Source organism: Octopus bimaculoides, chromosome 10 (genome assembly GCF_046866305.1).
Source record: "Octopus bimaculoides isolate indiv1 chromosome 10, ASM4686630v1, whole genome shotgun sequence".
Taxonomy (NCBI): domain Eukaryota; kingdom Metazoa; phylum Mollusca; class Cephalopoda; order Octopoda; family Octopodidae; genus Octopus; species Octopus bimaculoides.
The window spans coordinates 32,241,613-32,263,111 of record NC_142937.1 but is presented as its reverse complement, the minus strand read 5'-3'; positions in this window follow the sequence as shown (position 1 = coordinate 32,263,111).

The window sequence follows — 21,499 nt, the reverse complement described above, 5'->3', positions numbered from 1 at the left end:
TAGGAAAGCTTTGGCTTTGTGCTTCAATCAAAGATCCATTAGACTCAGCTTTGAGTTCTGCACTTCTCAGCCAGTGTTGAGATGATTTTTCTTTATTCATTTCTCTGTTCAGTCTTCTCAGGTAATGCTCCAAAATGAAACTCCAGAGAGTCATGTATTTGACATGTATTTGACCACGATACTCTGAGATATCATTTTCAACTTGTCTTTTAACATTTTATTCTTTTTTGTTTCTCTTATCTCCACACAACCGTGTTACCTCAACCTATCTTCTGTTTGTTAGTTTTCTTGAAGAATGACATGAATTCTTCTGTTCATGTTTTGTATTTATTTGCACTATTTTCCATTCATTTTTTCACTAGATGTTTGTTTTTGTAGCCTGCAGTAGATATCTTATAAGTATTCTCAGTTGCAGAGGCCCCTGTCTCTCTGTGTTCAAGGCAAATCTAATCTTTCTGTATTAGGTTTGGAGATGTATAATTTAAATATAGTTATTTTTCTTGATTACTTGTATAATCTTGTTGGTTTACGTAAGTTCAGTTGAGAATACTATAATTTATTACTAGCACAACCAGAATAAATATATTGTCTCAGAGTAACACTTTCCACTAATGTGGTGATTTCACACACACACACACACACACACATGGATAGATACAATTCACTACCTCTAAGTAGACATCTCTTTTATCTTTTATTTTTTACTTGTTTCAGTCATTAGACTACAGCCGTGCTAGGGCAGCACCTTGATTTTTTAGTTGAATGAATTGATCTTAGTACTTAATTTGATAAGGCTAGTACTTATTCTATCTCTCTCTTTTGCCATACTGCTAAATTTCAGGGATGCAAGCACACCACCACCGGTTTTTAAGTGGTGGTGGGGTAGGGTGGAGGACAAACACAGACAGAAAGACACACAAACATAGATATACGTTTATTTAATACTAAAGATTGCTGCAATAGAGTATGACTGTTGCTTTTCTTTTATCCAGCTTTCAAACTGATTCTGTCCTAACCATCACTCTCCTCTCCATCTCTTTTACTTCCTTTCTGTCTCTCTCTTCATGTTTTCTTCTCATTCTCTATATGTCTGAATTCCACTATCCCGGATATATATATATATATATATATATATATATATATATATATATATATACAGAGAGAGAGAGAGAGAGAGAGAGAAGGAGTGAGGAGAGAGAAAGAAGATGGGAAAGAGAAAGGAAAAATTAAAGAGAAATTGAAATGAGATGAAAAACAGAGAGTTTGATGTCACACAAGTGTACTACTGCTATTATTACCATCACAATCCTGAATGTATCGATACATTACATCAAAAGTTGATAGCTTTTGCAGAGTTTTACCTTTGGTTGTTCATGTCAGTTATGAACTGCTAAGAGCAACTCTTGGAGTATTGAGTTCTATATCAAATAATATTTGCACAATGTAAAGTATATTTTTTTATATCTTTACAACTCTTAAACACATGCACATGCACATACACATACACACAAATACACACATGCGCATGCACGTACACATGCACATACACACACACATGCATACACATATCGTATAGTGTTTTTGTGTGCTTGTGTAAAAATATATATACATCTATGTGTGTGAATGTGCATATGCATATCTATTTGTATATCTTTTTCTTTATTTATATCTCCTGATGCTCTTTTAAAAATTACGATTTATGCATTGTTGTCTCTCAAATATTTAAAATCTACGATTAAGAGCCCTATCTCCTCGCTGACGGTAACCCGCCCTCCCACCCCCTCCACCGGAAGTTCATTCCTCTGTCATCCTGTCATCCTCGGCTGTCTCCCGGAACCCATCTAGTGGCCTTGGCCATCCTCTCCCCTACCTTTGGGTAGCGCATTAAGTTTGAGAAATGTTTGCAGGTTGTAGGTACTGTTTTGCTTATGAATTCTTCCAATTGCAAGTTTTCTTTTCAGGTACACGACACTGCTTTTCCCCTTCCCAGGCTACAGGCCCACACCCCCAACACCCATACTGTTAGGATTGGCACTCTCAACGTCGGCACGCTGAAAGGTAGATCTGGTGAAATTGTTGAGATGCTTGAACGGAGACGCGTAGATATGTGCTGCATCCAGGAAGTAAGACGGAGAGGAGGTTCTGCGAGGTTCCTCACAGGCAAAGAACACAGGTACAAGATTTTCTGGGCAGGGAACACTGACGGGGTCGGGGGCGTAGGAATACTTCTAGCGGAGAAATGGGTGGATAAGGTAATCGAGGTCGTTAGAGTAAGTGACAGAGTACTTAAGATCAGACTAGTGCTTCATCATAGATTAGCTACTGTCATCTCAGCCTATGCTCCTCAACCGGGGCTACCAGATGGTCTGAAAGACCAATTCTATGACACCCTCTTGCAAACTACCTCGTCGACGAGTGACAGGGACCTTCTCTTTGTGGCTGGAGACTTCAACGGTCAGGTCGGACGTCGTGCTGGAGGCTTCCATGGCATACATGGAGGCTATGGCTTCGGTTCCCGCAACGAGGAGGGAACCAGACTGCTGGAGTTCTGTGATGCAACCGATCTTATGGTCTGCAATACCAACTTCAGGAAACCTGCCAGTCACCTAGTCACCTACCGCTCCGGCAGACACTCTAGCCAAATCGACTACATCCTCGCCAGAAATAGGGAAAGAGGGCGGCTTATAAATGCCAAAACCTACCCTGGCGAAGAATGTACCCCACAACATAGATTAGTAGTTAGCGACTTTGGGATCAAGGCAAAATGGGTGCCCAGAATTAGACAGGCTTGGAGGAGAAGGGTGTGGAAGCTTAAAGACCCTGCAAACGGACAGAGACTTAGAGACAAGTTACTTGAAGCATTTAACGAAATAGAAGGGGATATAGCATCATACAACGTGGAAGACAATTGGAGATTTCTGCGGGACAACCTGTTGAAAGCCACCGACCAGATTTGTGGGTGGTGTAAGGTCCCCTCCCGACCCAGAGTAACGTGGTGGTGGAACAAGGAGGTAGACAGGGCTATTAGACAAAAGAAACAGGCTTGGAAGGACTGGAAGAACGGTGGTAGCAGGGAATTGTACCAATGTGCCAGAAGGGAGGCTAGGCGACAGGTTTATTTAGCCAGAGGGGAAGCAGATAAGGAAAGATTTGCCAATGTTCTGCGCCGTGAGGACCAAAGACTCGAGGTATTTCGTGTTGCAAGACAGTGTAGGAGAGAGAATAGTGATGTTGTAGGAGAGAAATGTGTTCGCATGGATGATGGTACGCTTGCATTAAATGAGGATGCAAAGAAAGAGGTCTGGAGATGCCACTACGATAGATTGCTTAATAAAGAGAATGAATGGAAGAAAGAGAGCCTGCCGTATGTCGACCCAATAGAGGGACCAGCTATCCGAGTTGATAGTACCAGGGTAGATAAAGCAATTAAGAGTATGAAGACCGGGAAAGCCCCCGGCCCATCAGAAATCACTGCAGAGATGCTCAAAATATCTGGCAGTGTTGGCTATAGCCTAGTCACCCGTATTACGAACCAGGTGATACACGAAGGAGTCATACCCAATGACTGGTGTAGCAGCATCATAGTCAACTGCTACAAAGGTAAAGGTGACGCTTTAGATACAAATAATTACAGAGGCATCAAGCTGTTAGATCAGGTTATGAAAGTTACAGAGAGGGTCATAGCCCAACTAATTAGGGAGCGAATCAATTTAGATGAGATGCAGTTTGGGTTCGTGCCAGGTAAAAGCACTACTGATGCCTTATTTCTAGTGAGACAGTTGCAGGAGAAATACCTAGCTAAGGATAAACCTCTGTACCTGGCTTTCGTTGACATGGAGAAAGCCTTTGACAGGGTCCCCCGATCCCTTATCTGGTGGTCAATGAGGAAACTTGGGATAGAAGAATGGTTAGTGAGAGCTGTGCGAGCCATGTACAGAGATGCTGCCAGTAAGGTGAGGGTTGGAAATGAGTACAGCAATGAATTCCGGGTAGAGGTAGGGGTCCACCAAGGTTCCGTCCTCAGCCCCCTCTTATTTATCATAGTCCTCCAGGCAATCACAGAGGAGTTCAAGACAGGTTGCCCCTGAGAGCTCCTCTATGCTGATGACCTTGCCCTAATTGCGGAGTCACTATCAGAACTAGAGGAGAAGTTTCAGGTGTGGAAGCAAGGTCTAGAATTGAAGGGCCTTAGAGTCAACCTAGCTAAAACCAAAATCCTAATAAGTAGGAAGGTAGATAAAACACAAACCCCTTCAGGTAGATGGCCCTGCTCAGTATGTAGAAAAGGAGTAGGTAGTAACTCTATAAGATGTACCCGGTGCAAGCTATGGACACATAAGAGGTGCAGCAACATCAAAGGCAGGTTAACTAGCAAGTTAGTTTTTGTTTGTGGCAGATGTTCAGGTGCAATAAAGACTGTAAACAAACAGGAAACAACTTCTATCTCATTCCAGGGTGAAAAACTAGAGGTAGTCGATAGCTTCCGCTATCTGGGCGACCAAGTTAGTAGTGGGGGTGGGTGCGCTGAAAGTGTAGCTGCTAGAATAAGAATAGCCTGGGCAAAGTTTAGAGAGCTCTTACCCCTGCTGGCGACAAAGGGACTCTCACTCAGAGTAAACGGCTGACTGTATGACGCATGCGTACGAACAACCATGCTACATGGCAGTGAAACATGGGCTGTAACCGCTGAGGACATACGTAAGCTCGCAAGGAATGAAGCCAGTATGCTCCGTTGGATGTGTAATGTCAATGTGAATACCCGTCAGAGTGTAAGTATCTTGAGAGAAAAGCTGAACATTAGAAGCAACAGTTGTGGCGTGCAAGAGAGACGATTGCGCTGGTATGGACATGTGGTGAGAATGGAGGAGGATAGCTGCGTGAAAAAGTTCCACACCCTAACAGTTGAGGGAACCCGTGGAAGAGGTAGGCCCAGGAAGACCTGGGCTGAGGTGGTGAGGCAAGACCTTCGTACATTGGGCCTCACCGAGGCGATGACTACTGACCGAGACCTTTGGAAATGTGCTGTGCGTGAGAAAACCCGGCAAGCCAAGTAAGATCGTTGCCAGTGCCCCTGGACTGGTTCTTGCGCGGGTGGCACATGAGATGCACCATTTTGAGCGTGGCCGTTGCCAGTACCGCCTGACTGGCTCCTGTAGGATTTTCGAGCGAGATCGTTGCCAGCTCCCCTGGACTGGCTTGTGCGGGTGGCACATAAAAGACACCATTTCGAGCGTGGCCGTTTTCGTGCGGGTGACACGTAAAAGCACCCACTACACTCTCTGAGTGGTTGGCGTTAGGAAGGGCATCCAGCTGTAGAAACTCTGCCAAATCAGACTGGAGCCTGGTGTTGCCATCCGGTTTCACCAGTCCTCAGTCAAATCGTCCAACCCATGCTAGCATGGAAAGCGGACGTTAAACGATGATGATGATTATAGATGCATACCTCCATGGAAAAATGCATCACCCTTATCTATTTATCTCTACGTAATGATATGCAGTTGCACACATGTATTTGTCTACATTCGTATAATTATTAATAGCCATGCTAGAAACTGATTAGAATATCCCAATAAATATTTTATAGAAGCATAATCTCCTCAATCCAAACCATTTTAAAATGTCCACATTAGAATTTCTTAAAAGAAAGCTTCTAACACCTACGTCAGCTTTGGCCAATACTCACCCTATGCTGTGTGACAGATGTAACTGTATTATCTGCAAACAATTTTTTTTTTACCCTAAAACAGTCGCAAGGAAAAGCTTTAACCAATGTTAATCATAGACTAAGTATGACACATCAATTTATCCCTCTACTTTCACATCTTGCTGAACCCTTATCAAAAACAAAATCTAAAACCAGAATAACAGTCTATACCATACCTACAAACACATGATTTCTCACTAGCCTTCTCTACTTTCCTATCTCTGATAGAATCTCTTCCAATATCTACCAAGCCACACTAAATTCTCTTTCATATTACTTCACCAACCAAAAGAACAACCATATAAAAACCATATAAAGCCAGAAAGAAACACTCTCTGATGCTGGTGAGCAAGACAAAACTTTAAAGTCACTGTCAATCTTTCCTTGGGAAAATTAGAGTGTGTATGTGTATGTGTGTGTGTGGGAGGGTATTCATATATGTATATAGGGTATCCACACAGTTTCCATCTATCAATTTCACTCACAAGCCATTAGTCAACTACCTCAAGACACACAAGGACTGAACTCCAAACTATGTTGCTGCAAAGCAAACTTCTTAACACTCACACACACACACACACAGAGTTGTATATATATATTCATGTATGTACATATATCTCTATATATCTATCTATCTGTATATAAATATATATATATATATATATATATATATATATATATATATATATATATATATATATATATATATGTATATATATAAGTTCAAAAAAGGAAAAAGACAAAAAAACAACAACAAAAACCAACAACGTGAGGACGTGATACAGATTGTGTTACTAGACACTCGGGAAAAGAAAGAAAGAGAATATGACGTTTCGAGCGGAGCTCTTCGTTGGAAACAAAGAAAGTCCAAAGAAGGGAAAAATGGAGAAAGAAAAAAATCGCCACCGATATCCACGAGGTTACATTGTGGAAGATCCCGGCCTTTCAACTGAACTTGGAGTACCCAATTGCTGGAATTTTTGTACCTCGGATTACCGTTCCTGTTGGATCACTGTTCCTGTTGGATTGCGCCTTTCCTGCACCTTGATTGGATATCAGTATATATATATATATCTATATATATATATATATATATATATATATATATATATATATGTATATATATCATCTATTTATCTAGCTATATATATATATATATATATATATATATATCTTCCTCACTGTGTCCATGGGAAGATTTTCAAACACCTCTTCGATATTGGCCACCAGCTCAGCCTTAGTATTGCAGGCAGAGCAGCTGGTGTCTTTCTCAAGTGAGCCCCACATAGAGTAATTTATAAGATAAATATTGGTGGAATTAGGAAGCCAGAAATTGGGGCTGGTGATTCTCTGACAACCACTTCTGACTCTTTCTGGAGGTATGGCAAGGATCTGAATCTCAATGCCACACATATGGCTTTCCAATAGCAACCCTTTCCAGCCAGGGATTGATCACAATCTCCTGCTGCTTCACACAGCCCTCTGAATTGAGCCTAAGCCTTTGTTTAAAGATGTGGGATTGAATTCTGGTGTGCTGATACAATCAGAATGCCTACTGTGTCCCTTCCTGCTAGCCCTGCTAGCCACAGCTTCATAGTCTTCGTGGCAGCTGTCCATGTCATGGTTTATAGCCTTTAAAGTGTTCACAGAGAACAGAAGCAGTCATGAAGTTTGCGTTTTGATACCCAGTACAAATCATGATGATACAGGTAACTGTTTCCCCTCCCCTTACCGAAAGTTGAACAGTTATCTCCCTTGCCCACAACAATAACATTAATAACGATAACCAATTACCTCCCCTTATTTTTCTACTTGTGAAGTCATTCGCTGGTAAATATCATCACACACAACATGGACAAAAAATTCTTCTTAAGAAAATACATATTCAAATAAGTAAACCATAATATCATGAATAGCGAAAGCGAAACCGGTCGATATATTAAGAATTATATTAAAACTATGTAAAGTGTGTGTATTTTCCTTTTTTTTAGTTTCCTTTTTTAATATTACAACTCATCACGTGGGGATAATCGAAATTCCTCTTTTTCTGTTACTACATATATATATATATATATATATATATATATACAAACACACACAAACATACAAATAAAGATAATTCCCAATGGTTGGGAAACGAACCTTGTCTCATTGCGTGTGTGTGTGTGTATATATATATATATATATATATATATATATATATATATGAGAGAGAGAGTGAGAGACACACAGACAGACAGAGAAAGACACACACATGTTATATTTTATACACAAATAGCATATATCAGAAAATCTAAGATACATTTAATGTGCTTAACCTACAATTTATAATGCTTACAATTTGGTAAGTAAAAATGTGCGAAGGTAAATAGATATTCACTATTTTCTTTGTACACAGATGAATAAGGTGATCCTAGCATGTTTCCTGGATGGATGATCAATTTTAAGAAGATTAGCACTCCTCACCATTTTGGCTCTGAAGAGAACTTAATAGCAATTGCTTTTTAAGTCAGACACAAACCAAGACTTAGCTGAAATAGCAAGACTAATTTGTGTATCATACATAAGTCAGAAATGTGATTTACTTATTGAATATTTTATGAGCAATTTGCATGAATTAGAAAATCTAAATTAAGTTTAATGTAATTTGATTACAATATATAATGCCTATACTGGAAAAAGTAAAGTTATGTAGATGCATCTTGTCATTCTCTTTACATGCAGGAAAATACATGGCATGCTTGGTGCACCTATTTATTATCGGTGCTACCTTACCACTAATTCTTCCAAAATTTATGTATGAGGAATACTTTTCATATAATCTTTTAGTCATTCATGATATACCCATAATTTTTTTTGTTCTTTTACGTATGTATTTATTAATTAGTAATTGATCTTTACTACTACATGTCTTTGAAGCATCCTTTTATTTCTTTTGGAAGGGTGTTGTTTTGTCCAGGTAGTTATTTACTCTCTGAGATATTATTGCAGTTAAAAGCTTCAGGAACTTAGTTTTAAGGGACTATAGTTTTGTGGGATTGCTGGTTTTGTAGGTTAAGATAGTTTTCCTAATTGATTAACCATTCAGATATTGTTTTTGTCTCTTTCAATTTATCATTGACTATTAACACCATTACTTTATATGTGCCATGTTAGATACTTCAGCTAAACATTTACTTCTAGTTGTTTTTTTTCCAGTGTTTTATGTAACATTTGAACTATTTCTTGGGTTAATAATACTTGTCTCTGTTCTTATAAATTTATTTTCATTTTTGATTTCATTAAAGATTCAGAGAATTTTGCCAGTACATGTTCCTTCCATTGGTTGCTTGACTTTTGATATGCCTATATATATAAGCAGATCTTTTGCAAATGCTATAACTGGTGCATATATTATTTAGTTTATCCAGGTAATATTAATGTTTGTGTTTACTTTCAGTACATCTAAAATAACCAGGTTTGTATTTTTTATTGTATTGGTTTTGATAGATTTGTAGAAAATTAAAGGAATTGCTTTAAGTTATAGCAACAATAATTGATTTATATTATTTTTCCATTATTTCTTATACAACTGAAAACAAACCTCTTCTGATTTAGTTGTGAATTTAATGGTATTATTTTACCTTTAGTATGTATATTTACAATATGCAAGTGCAGCTATGGTGTGTGTGGTAAGAAGTTTATTTCCCAATCACATGGTCTTGGATTCAGTCCCACTGTGTGGCACCTTGAGCAAGTGTCTTCTACTGTAGTCCAAAGCCATGCCTTGAAAGTGGATTTGGTTGAAAGAAACTGAAAGAAGCCTAATGTATGCATATATATATATATATATATATATATATATATATATATATATATATATATATATATTTATCTGTGTATATATACATGTGTGTGTGTGTGTGCATGTATAAGTGCATGCATGCATGTGTGTGTGTGTGTGTGTGTGTGTGTGTGTGTGTGTGTATGTTAGTGTTACAGTATGTTTGCATTAACTTCATGAGATCATTTTGAAAACAAATGTCACCATCATGTGAGCAGTGTATTTTATTTCCAATCTTTGGTGGAAACAAGTTTGGTCATGGGAAATGTTACCTTACTTGGAAACAAGCGATGTCAGGCAACAAAAAGGGGCATCTGGCTGAAGAAAAATCTGCCTCAACAAATTCCATGCAAGCATAAAAATAATAATAAAATGCTAAATGATAATGAAATAATGATGACAGGGTTTATTGATCAGTTTGATCTCTAATTTTAATCCTGGGTTTTATTCTTGGATATGCAAATAAGCTAGACTAAATTCAAACTAGAAAACCTTATTCTTTTAAACTAAGTGTAATGACAGGCCTATTCACTTGGTCATTAGAGTATGTACATAATTAAGTATCTTATGTGCAACACATCATCAAACATTATCTAAATCAAACAAATAATATTAGAATACCAAATCAGAGCTTTGTGGAATATGAAGTTAACCTTACAGGAAACTACAGCATTGTTAAGTAGTGTTAATAGAACAGTATCTATCAAACAATATATAAATATAAGAAACATGATATTCTATAGATGCTACTATGAGAGAGAAATTGTATATTAGCTGTGTGCAGAGAGAAATACTGAAGGTAATGCCTTTGTACAGATAGAAAATCAGGTACAAAATATACACTGTTAGTTTAAGTATATATCTAAAATAGATTCTATATTGATACAAAATACCTGGTAATGTTTGGAAAAAATGTTTTTCCTCTGAGGGTAACATTAAACTTTTCTACAACAATCCTATAATTATTATTCATTGTTACAGATAATGAATTTCACATCTCCCAATCTTGCTTTCACTGTTGTAAACGTCTTGTTCTATATGCCATGCTTTCACTTTTATTTTTCTGTGAGTGTGTGGTAAGAAGTTTGCTTCCCAACCATGTGGTTCCAGGTTCAGTCTCACTGTGTGGAACTTTAGGAAAGTGTTGTCCGCTATAGTCCTAAGCTGGCCAAAGCCTTGTGAGTGAATTTAGTTGACAGAAACTGAAAGAAACCTGTTGTGTGTGTGTGTGTGTCTTTGTGTGTGTGTGTGTGGTGTCTTTGTGTGTGTCTTTGATTTTATTCCCCAGCCAACTTGATAACTGGTGTGAGTTTGTTTGCATCTCTGTAACTTAGTGGTTTAGAAAAAGAAGCCGATAGAAGATGAACCAGACTTTATAAAATAATTTCTGGGTTCATTCTGTTCAACTAAACCCTTTAGGGCATGGCTGTAGTTCAATGACTGAAACAAGTAAAAGATAAAAAATAATAAGATATTCAAAACTGTCAAACTGCTTCACTGACAAAGCAGTGTTAAAACTTTTGGCTTAAACCATTGAATGACTTTATTAAAGCATTGATGTGAGAATAAATAAATATAAAGTGAAAATAATTTCGTGAAAGAACAACCAAAGTTTGAACTAATTTCTAAACTTGGGAATTTATTTTATGTAACTATATATAATATTTATAGTTAATGTAACAAGATAATTATAAGGGAAAATGTTTTTGCAAATAAAACTAACACAAACAAAATATTTAAAAAACATCATCATATTTGAAGGTCTAATGATGGTGTAAGTTTGAGAAGTTTGCAAAACTGACTTTGTCCAACTTTTCCTATGCATTGAATAATGGGTAGTTCAATGACAAATGGGTTAAGTATTGCCATATTTGATTAAAAAAGAGATATATTGACTATTTCCTGAAGTCAATATATCTCTTTTAAATGTTAAAGCTGGTAAAAACATGAAACAAAAAAAAATCAAGCTAATGTATATATTGGAGTTTCTTTCTGTATCCATTAATAAGCAAGGTTCACAGTGCACTGATATTTCACAAAATTGAATTCTTTTTCAAAGAAAATCGTCTCATCGCTTCACTATAAAAGACTCTAAACATCAAAAGAAATATATTAAATTCTTGAAACAGCATGAAATATGGCAGAATAACAGATTAAGTTTAAATGTTAAATATACAACAGTAATATCAAAAATTAAGAGTATATTATAGTATTGGAAAGACAATGAAGGCAATTATCACTATTGACAGAATTTTATTATATTGTTCAATAATGAAGGCTACAAAAAAAAAAGTATATATATTATATATATCTCATAGCGTGATCATGAAGAAAGAACAACATGAAGGAATACAATTAAAATTTGTTTTTGACATCGCTAACAACATTGTAAAGCAATTTTAATACAAATTCAATAAAGCAAAATAGACTACCAGATCGACTGTATAATTTCAACAAGTCTGACATTTCTCAATGCTCACAAAATGGGTTTAAAATTGTATTAATCATATGGTTATTTTACATTCTTTGGTAATTATTTATAAATCAATAGGAAGTAGAGTGGTACATTTTTATGTTCTATTCAATAAGCCTATGGTTATATTCACATCAATGACCTCATATTTTCAAGCTCCTATTTAAACCTTAGAAAAAGCAGTCCTTGTGTCAGTTTCCTTTCTCTTTCTTATATGAAGTTGGTACTTCATATCAGTTTGGTGATAATTACATTACAGGCAGTTGGGTAACATCACAACTGGGTGGCAGCCAACAAGGTGGCAGTAAAACTGAGCAACAACTAGCATGGCCAATTAACAACCAAAATGGCTGGGCTACTGATGTTTCTTTGATAAGAGCTATAACTGTTGTTACTGTTTAGCTCAAGATCAGCCTGGATTGACTAAACTCTGTTCCCAGACATTTGAGCCATGACCTTTCATATCTTTATCAGATAAAGTGTATTTTGGACAAAAAAAAAGAAAAGAAAAATACAACAACAACAACAACAAAAAACAACAAGTAACTCAACCTGAAATGTTATGGTTGGAATGTCTTTCCTCAAAGGTTTGTTGATCAGAGCAGATCTGACACTAAATGACTACTATCACATCTCTCACTGACTAAACCCTAGTGGCCCAATAATATTGATTGTTATTTGGTTTTTCAGTAAAACTAGCTGTTGTGCATTAATGCTGATACCCAGTTATCCTGTCTCCTAGTTGTCCTTTCTTCAGTTGCCCCTCAACCCTATTAACCATTATGTTGATATACTAGGAAGATCTGGAAAAATGTGGGACAAAACGGTGGAAAATGATCTTCAGATGTTGAGTCTCACAGAGGTGATGACTAGAGACCAAGACAATTGGCAATTTGTGTGCTTGAGAAGACCTATCCATCTAAATAAAATTGAGGCCCCAAAAAAAAAAGAAATGTCTTTTATGTCTATGGCCACCATACAATCTGTCCCTGCCAAACCTTCCCCCACATCTTATCTTCCTAATATCATGAGAACATCAGACAAAATTCCAATTTACAACTTTGCTTGCACTCCCTACAAAGGTACTGAGTTCCTTTCCACATATTAAACAGCTGGTGACATATGTATGTACGTTGCTGGTGCCCCTGGACTGGTTCTTGTGCGGGTGACACATGAGGTTTCTCGAGCGAGATGAGCGTGGCCGTTGCCAGTGCCGCCTGACTGGCCTTCGTGCAGGTGACACGTAAAAGCACCCACTACACTCTCTGAGTGGTTGGCGTTAGGAAGGGCATCCAGCTGTGGAAACACTGCCAAATCAGATTGGAGCCTGGTAGGGTTTTCGAGCGAGATCGTTGCCAGTGCCCCTGGACTGGCTTTTGTGCGGGTGGCACATAAAAGACACCATTTCGAGCGTGGCCGTTGCCAGTACCGCCTGACTGGCCTTCGTACGGGTGACACGTAAAAGCATCCACTACACTCTCTGAGTGGTTGGTGTTAGGAAGGGCATCCAGCTGTAGAAACTCTGCCAAATTAGATTGGAGCCTGGTGTTGCCATCCGGTTTCACCAGTCCTCAGTCAAATCGTCCAACCCATGCTAGCATGGAAAGCGGACGTTAAACGATGATGATGATGATGATGATGATCATAGTTGGGGGAAAATAAAGCTTGTTTCTTTATTCAAGCTTGGACCACATACAAGTGTTACTGTCAGAATTTTTCTGGTACATGCTAAGAAGTTTAATATTTTTGAGTCTTTGCTAAAATGATAGCTCTTTTTGGCTTTGCATTAGTTAATCCCTAAACTAAGTAGATAAAATACTTATATCCTTATCAAAATTCATCTATCAATTATATAGAAATAATCTATCAAAGAGGAAAATAAAACCTTTCTTGGTGAACACCTAGTATGGTTTCAATAGAGTTATATCTACCTGAGAATGTGGCTCTACATATGAAAATTTGATAAAAGTAATAATACTGCTCTTGACATCAAAAAATGTCTTCAACCATAGCTAGAATAAAATGCTGCTTTTGCAGTTTCTTTGGGACTGGAAGTTTCTAGTCATCCAATCCACATTCTATAAACTCTGGTGTATTTTAAAATTCTATTATGTTTCTTAGACTTTTCCATTCTTTACATTGAGGTCTAAGCACAACTCACATAACCTTATGCAAATAATATCACCCTTCATTCCTCCTTAATCATCTGTACAAAAGTGATGGTCACACATAATCTAGACACTTGGCAATGAGTAAAGAAGAGGTGCAAGGAAATTTGTTGTAGATTGGTCAAAATTAGGTGCCTGATAAATAGGAACAGTTACCATAGAGATGCCCCTGAAATGTAGCCATTTCCCTGAATGGACCATTCAAATTACAAGAAGTAGTTGAAAAATTGTATTACTTTAAGGAATAAGATTAGTGCTGGGGCAGTTGTATTCTGTTGCCTGTATTGGCAGGAAAGGTTTTCTCCTCTCATGCAAAAGGCATTCTGTGTTAAATATGTATGTAAAATACGATGATGCACAATCAAGAAAATGGGTATTGAATTCAGAATAATTTTTGTGGGGCTAATGAGGAATACTCAACTATCTGTTGAACAGGCAACATTAAGTTGCTTGGCATTGAAAGTGAACAAAAAGGGTAGCACCTAGAAATTCAAAGTATCAGCTGGTGTGAATAGAGGTGGCTGCTTTGGTATGGACTTACAGGTTTATTGATGAACCCTTTAAGGTAACAAAAGAGTTATAAAAATGAACAAAGAAATCGAATTAAATAATTGAGTTTCATCTCATTGGAACATTTAACTTCAGAGAAAAAATTATGCCTACTTGATAGGAATAGTACACAGCATGTGTACCTTTCCAACTCATTCCAAAATGAGGAAGTATACATTAAAACATATATAACGATGGCAGTTAAAATGCTTTTAACAGAAAATTGAGAAAAATGCCTGAGAAGTTCTAAAAAATCATTCTTACCTGTACCCAGAAATTCCCTTTTTAACATTGAAGAGTTAAAAATAATGATTTTTTTTTTAATCTTACAAAATTATAACAGTTTTTTTAGGGCAGCAAAGAGTTAACTAAATTTACTACATCCTACCACTTCTGATTTTTACAACTGGAAGAGTTTAACAAATAAAGAATTGCAACACTGGCACAAGATCTTTGATTTCTGTCAGAGGACACATTCAGCTAGAGTGACCATAATACCTAACCACTATGTATTTTATAAACCCCAGACAGATGAAAGACAATAGTGATCTTAGTGGGGTTTGAACTCAACATCACAAGCATTTTGATTTGTTCTGAATCATTCCCGTCGTTCAATAAATGAGTTTTAAACATAATGGAATATTTGTTAAGAGAAAGTGTAAACTGTAAAAATGGAAATGAAAAAATGAAATTAGGCTGATGGTAGCTTCTAAATTATAGATAACTTTTAATTTGCTGATTGGTCAACATCAAACAGATGAGTAGTTATTGTGTAAGAGAGAAGGTATTCTGTAAGGTATTGAGTAAGAAGAAGGTAGTCTTAAGTCTATAAATTAAAATTTCAAAATTACTATTCCTAATTCTTATTTGCTCCCTTAACCTTTTAATACATACATAGCCTATCTTTATAAATGAATATGAATGTTCTTTAATAATGAGCATAAGTACATATGTTAGGCAACATCTTCAGAATGTATATAATCAAAAAAAAAAAAAAATCTATCAAAGAAAAGTAAAATATCTTTCATTGATATTTCTTGATATTTGATAAAAATTTCTTTGCTGATTAATTGCTGTCTTTTCATCCAATACTTAATGTAAAATGAACAACAGCAACAACAGCAGCCATTGTAGTGATAAGTCACTAGAGTTGAAATGATATATAAAATTGTAATCAAGAAAACATAATCATTGGGTAGGTAAATCAATATTACAGTTCTATTCCTATCTATAGTCATATCTTTTTTTTTATTTTTATTTTTATTATGTTTTATCTAATCTTCTTAACCCAATGATTAGCTGACCTAAGAGTCACTAACAACTAATGAATGCCAGACACCAGAACCAATTTAGAATGGCAATAAAGCATTAAATTTTGATGATGATGCTGATGATGATGATGATGATGATGACGACGACGACGACGATGACAACAATGATGATGATGATGATGATGATGATAATAATAAAAATTAGAATAATAATAGGTAAAGAGTACTGAACTTGATAATAAATTAATAATAAACTGATGATAAAAAAAAAACTCTCAATGAATAATTGTTTTAAAAAAATTATGAATATCTGTCAATATATCAAAACATAGATTAAAAGTAAAATCGACAAAGAAAAAAAAACTTCCATGATTTTTAATTTCTAGCTTCTCATATTTCCTTCTCAGATATTGAAAGACAAAGTTATGCTCACATTGATTTCTAACATCAGTAGAAGGCTGCAAATATTTTAGATGAAGGCACAGTCAATTAAGTCATCCCCAGTACATGATTGGGACATATATTGACTCTTGTCAGTGAAAGGCAGAGATATAAATTCAGAATGTAAAGGGATGTAACTAAACTAGACAAAAGATTTTTTTTGTCTAACACCCTACTGGTTCTATCATCATCTGCTTTTATGCTTACATAATATTGATTTCTAATACTGGCATTATGCCACAAATTATTGAATGGGGTGGTGATATAATAGATTGTATCAACTACACTTCCTTCCTTCAAGAAGTTACAACATAAATATATGTCTGATAATCATTTTATTGACCCTTGTGAGGTATTAGATAAAATCAACCTCAAAGGGATTTGAAGTCAGAACAAGAAGAGCATCTCTAAATAGGTATTTAGTCTAGTACTCTACTGTTTCTGCCATCTGACTGATCTTTGGTTTATTGTATAGATCAGGTGATACAGTGTAAACTCTGTAAACTTTTTGGGCCTGCTGGCAAGGAAGCATTTGATGCTGTTAATGTCCCATTTCACTGAAGTATCAGATGATGCTTGTGGGGATGCCTAGCTAATCTAACACTTCAGCTTCATTATCATCCACAATAACGCCATGAGTATTTTGGGTTGCTTCAAAAATTTATAGATGCGAACACCAATATCCCCTTGTGTGATGTACCATTGTTGTTAAGTACATCTATAGCTGACATGATCATTTTGAGAGTAATACCTTCTCCAGCTGTAGATTAATCTGAAGCTGTTATTGTTGTTTAAAAACTGTTTGATCTTGTACTCAGTATAGTTTTTGTTTTCTAAACATCAGTATGTCTTTTTTCATCCCAGGGTCTTACATCCAAGCTTAGAGCTTCCATGTTTTATTTGCATACCTCTTTATTATGGAAAACCAATTCTCTAGCCCGAATGTAGGGAAACCTTTAGGGTGAAGCGATTCTACATGTTGTGTAAATTATCTATGCCAGCATTATTACCCACACCACCGTATGCACAACTGATCAAGCAGCTATATGCGAAAACGAAAGAACGGCAACAACGAACAAACCAACCCAACCAAACAACACCACCACCTGAGTCAAAAACAGAAACAACACCACCAACAACAACTAAAGACAGACCAACACCAACACCAAGAACAACAACCAAGAAGACAACCACTGAGAACGAAGAAAAGACCAATACTACTCCCAATTCCCCAACAACACACACACCACACACCACAACACCATCGATAAACACACAAATAGAACCAAATGCTTTGCCTTTACTCCCTTCTGATTCGTCAGACATTTCGTCTAACGATGAAAGTTCTACAGAATGGCAAATAGCCACAGGAAGTAAAAGAAAAAGATCAAAAACAACCCCAAAATTAAATGCATGCAAAGCAGGGAAATATGTAACCGCTGAAAGCCCCTTGCACAAACAAACCAGCACCAACATCACAAAAACACACACAATGCTATCAGCGATAGACACAACAAACACAAAATTAATGGACTACATCATATCGCAAACAAACATTTCTGAAGATAATTATAAGCTGAACAATCATCCACGCACTACACCACCGAAACACATCAAAATAGTTCACATCACACAAACGCAGCACCACACACTCAAAACCCTCTTTCCAAATGCGGTTGGGGGGTTCCAAAAATATTTATCAAAGAAACTCTTCAAAAACCTCATCCAAGATACTTCAAAAGAAGTGGAAGCTAAAACTTTCGAAACGAGTAAGTAACCTTCTCTCTTGTCTCTTTTACTGTCGTGTATGAAACACAAATTTCGACTTCAACTATGCTTAAATTAGGTTGTGTAAATGTACGTGGCTTGGCGTCAGCTTGGAAGCAAGGTTACCTTCTAAATGACATCAAGTCACAGAACATAGAAATCATGGCTATCAGTGAAACCAGACTCAGTAACCCGCGGGCCCTCAAGTCCATGTTTGGTGGACATTTCGACATTTATTTTTCTCCCTGTCTGCCAAACATGGGTGGTGGTGGTACCGCGGTGCTTTTTCGGAAGAGTCTGAACCTAAAAGTAAGGCCAATATTCCTAGACCCGGAGGGTAGGCTGGTTGTCTTGGACGTCGATAGCACAAACGGGTGTGCTTTCCGTCTGGTGGCAGTGTATGCACCGTCCTTAACGGGTCGGGCGGATTTCCTTAGACGTCTAGAGGTTTTCCTGGGAACGTCACGACCTTTACTGTTAGTAGGGGACTGGAACGCTACCTTGGACACGCATATAGACTATGTGGGAGTGGATAGGAGTAGAAGGGGATGTAAGTGCCTCAAAGACCTGCTCAGACGTTTCCATTTGTCTGACAGGTTCCGACTCGACCATCCGAACGTGCCAACGTGGACTTGGACAAACCGCGTCGGATCGTCGAGATCGTATCTAGATAGAGTTCTATGTAGGACAGCGGATAGAGATAGTGTAGGATGTCCACAATTTAAAATAGTCAGCTACACAGATCACAAGTTTGTGACGTGTACGCTCGACTTAGATAAGACACATAGGCAGGGTCCCGGTTACTGGAAACTGAACGCTTCGCTCTTAGCGCGGCAGGTTTACAGGAACCGAATTAGCGAATTAATTAAGAGGGCGTTAACAGGAGCCATCGTTAACAACCGCTGGTGGTTTGCCCTGAAAATGGCAATCAAATCGGAATCTATTAGGTTTAGTAAAGAACTAGCGATAGATCGAAATAGAGTAGAGGGAGACTTAGTTAAGAAACTAGAAGAGGCACTTACAACTGGCAGCGCAACCAACGTTTTGGCTGCGAGGATGGCCCTCGACCAACACCTCAACGCCAAACACGAAGGTTGCGTCGTCAGAGCTAAAATGCGTGCCTTAAGGAACGAAGGGATCGAAGCTGCGCGAGAGGCCCGGGTGGCGGAGGCGCAACGCGGTAACAGAGCCACCATTCGGTCTCTAATCGATGAACAGGGATGTAGTCTGCTCGAACCCGAAAGGATGTGTGGGGCCTTTCAACAGCACTTTGCTCGACTGTTCGGTGCGAGCGGTGAGTCGGAACGCAGGATGGACTTCACTGCCTACCTGACCGGCCTGCCGCGGCTCTCGGCGGGAGAGGCAGAGTGTTGTGAGGGTCCCATCACAGCTGCTGAAGTAAGGGATGCTATGGCGGGCTGCGCGAGGGATAAGTCACCTGGATTGGATGGTCTACCCTACGAGCTGTATTGTCAAATGCCAGACTTGTTTGGCGACCTCTTGGCATCAGTCTACTGCAACTGGCAACAAAACGGGAGAATTCCGGGTTTCGTGAGCCGAGGTGCAGTGACATTGCTGAAGAAAGACCCAAACAAGGGGAATTTTATAGATAATTTCAGGCCCATCACTCTGCTCAACGCAGACTTGAAAATTTTGGCCAAAGTAATAGCCGAGAGGTTGGCGCTTGTCATCGATAAACTGGTCGACAGGGCGCAAACATGCGCCGTGCCGGGCAGAAGTATCCATGACAACCTCCACCTCATGCGCTACATCATGGACAGGGTAGTTAAGGATCCTGGCATGGGTGGGGCGCTGATCAATTTAGATCAATCTAAAGCCTTCGATAGGGTCGACCATCGATACCTAGCGGCCGTCCTCAGGGCAGCTGGCTTTGGTCCCGTCTTCCGCGGTTGGATCGCTGCCTTGTATAGCGGCATCCGATCGGTAATACGGGTAAACGGTCACCTGTCAAAACCGTTCGACATCACGCGTTCGGTCCGTCAGGGATGTCCCTTGTCGGCGCTTCTGTATGTATTGACGATCGAACCACTACTGCGGAAGCTGGCGACACTGAGGGGTATCCCACGAGAGCTGGGTTGCGGGACGAGCGTGTCTGCATATGCGGACGATGTCACCGTCATAGTGTCGAGCGAAAAGCACGTCGAGATGCTAGGCGAGACACTTAAAGAATACGAAACGGTGACAGGAGCAAAAATTAACCCGGAAAAGTCAGTGGGTTTGTTACTCGGCACCTGGAGAAGCAAGCCCATACCGTCCAACAGTGACTCCGTAGTGGGACGCTGGACGGACGGACCGGTTAAACTGCTCGGGGTCTGGTTCAGTCCGGACCTCCAAATGGATAAGAACTGGGACGAGATCACCAGTAGAGTGATCAAACTCAGCCAAACATGGGCTGAGAGAAAGTTATCTCTAAAAGGCGGGGCGGAGGTGGCTAATGTGTATATCGCATCAGTCATCGATTACCGCCTGACCGTCGTGCCTTGTCCCGATGCCACCATCACGAAACTAGAACGCATACTTTTCCGCTTTCTGTGGAAGGGTGGCGTTCCGATGGTGAGGCGATCCATTTGCTGTCAACAACCGTTACGTGGAGGACTGGGGATGCCGTGGTTAATGATGCGCAGACATGCGCTGAGACTGCGGCATCTCTGGAACTTCATTGACGACGGTGAACAGGTGTGGGCGCCGTTTGTGAGGCACGCCTTCCCGCAGCTCGTCTCACTCACCGAACTGCAAACATGGATCAGGAAGAGACCGAAACTGGGCGAATGGCACCGCGAGTGTCGCCAAGCTCTACAACAGCTCTGCCGTCCGGGATCAAACTTGTGCAACTTCCAAACGACCAATGCGTTCTATAGAGTACTAGTGGAGGGGAGGTCTGACGACACTCTCGGGGCAAACCTGGGTGTCGACGAGAAATTCTTAACCCGCCTTTTCAAGACGACGTTCGGGCCGGGGCCAATGGATAATTTCCAGAGATCCCTGGCTTGGCAATGCTATCGAGACGCACTACCAGTTCGAGAGAAGATCTACAGACACGGTTCGAAAACCACCGGACCGACCTGCCCGAGATGCGGTCAGAGCGACGAAACCGTTCTGCACGCACTCGTGCAGTGTCCAGATATTTCAGAGCTGTGGACCTTCGTCGAACGGCTGTTGTCGCGTGTGGGACGAGCCCACTTATCAGCCGAGTCTATCGTGAATATTGTTCCGCCACCTTCCTTTAAACGGGAAGGAAAAACGGTTTTTGTAACACTGATAGCTATGGCAAAAGAATGCGTG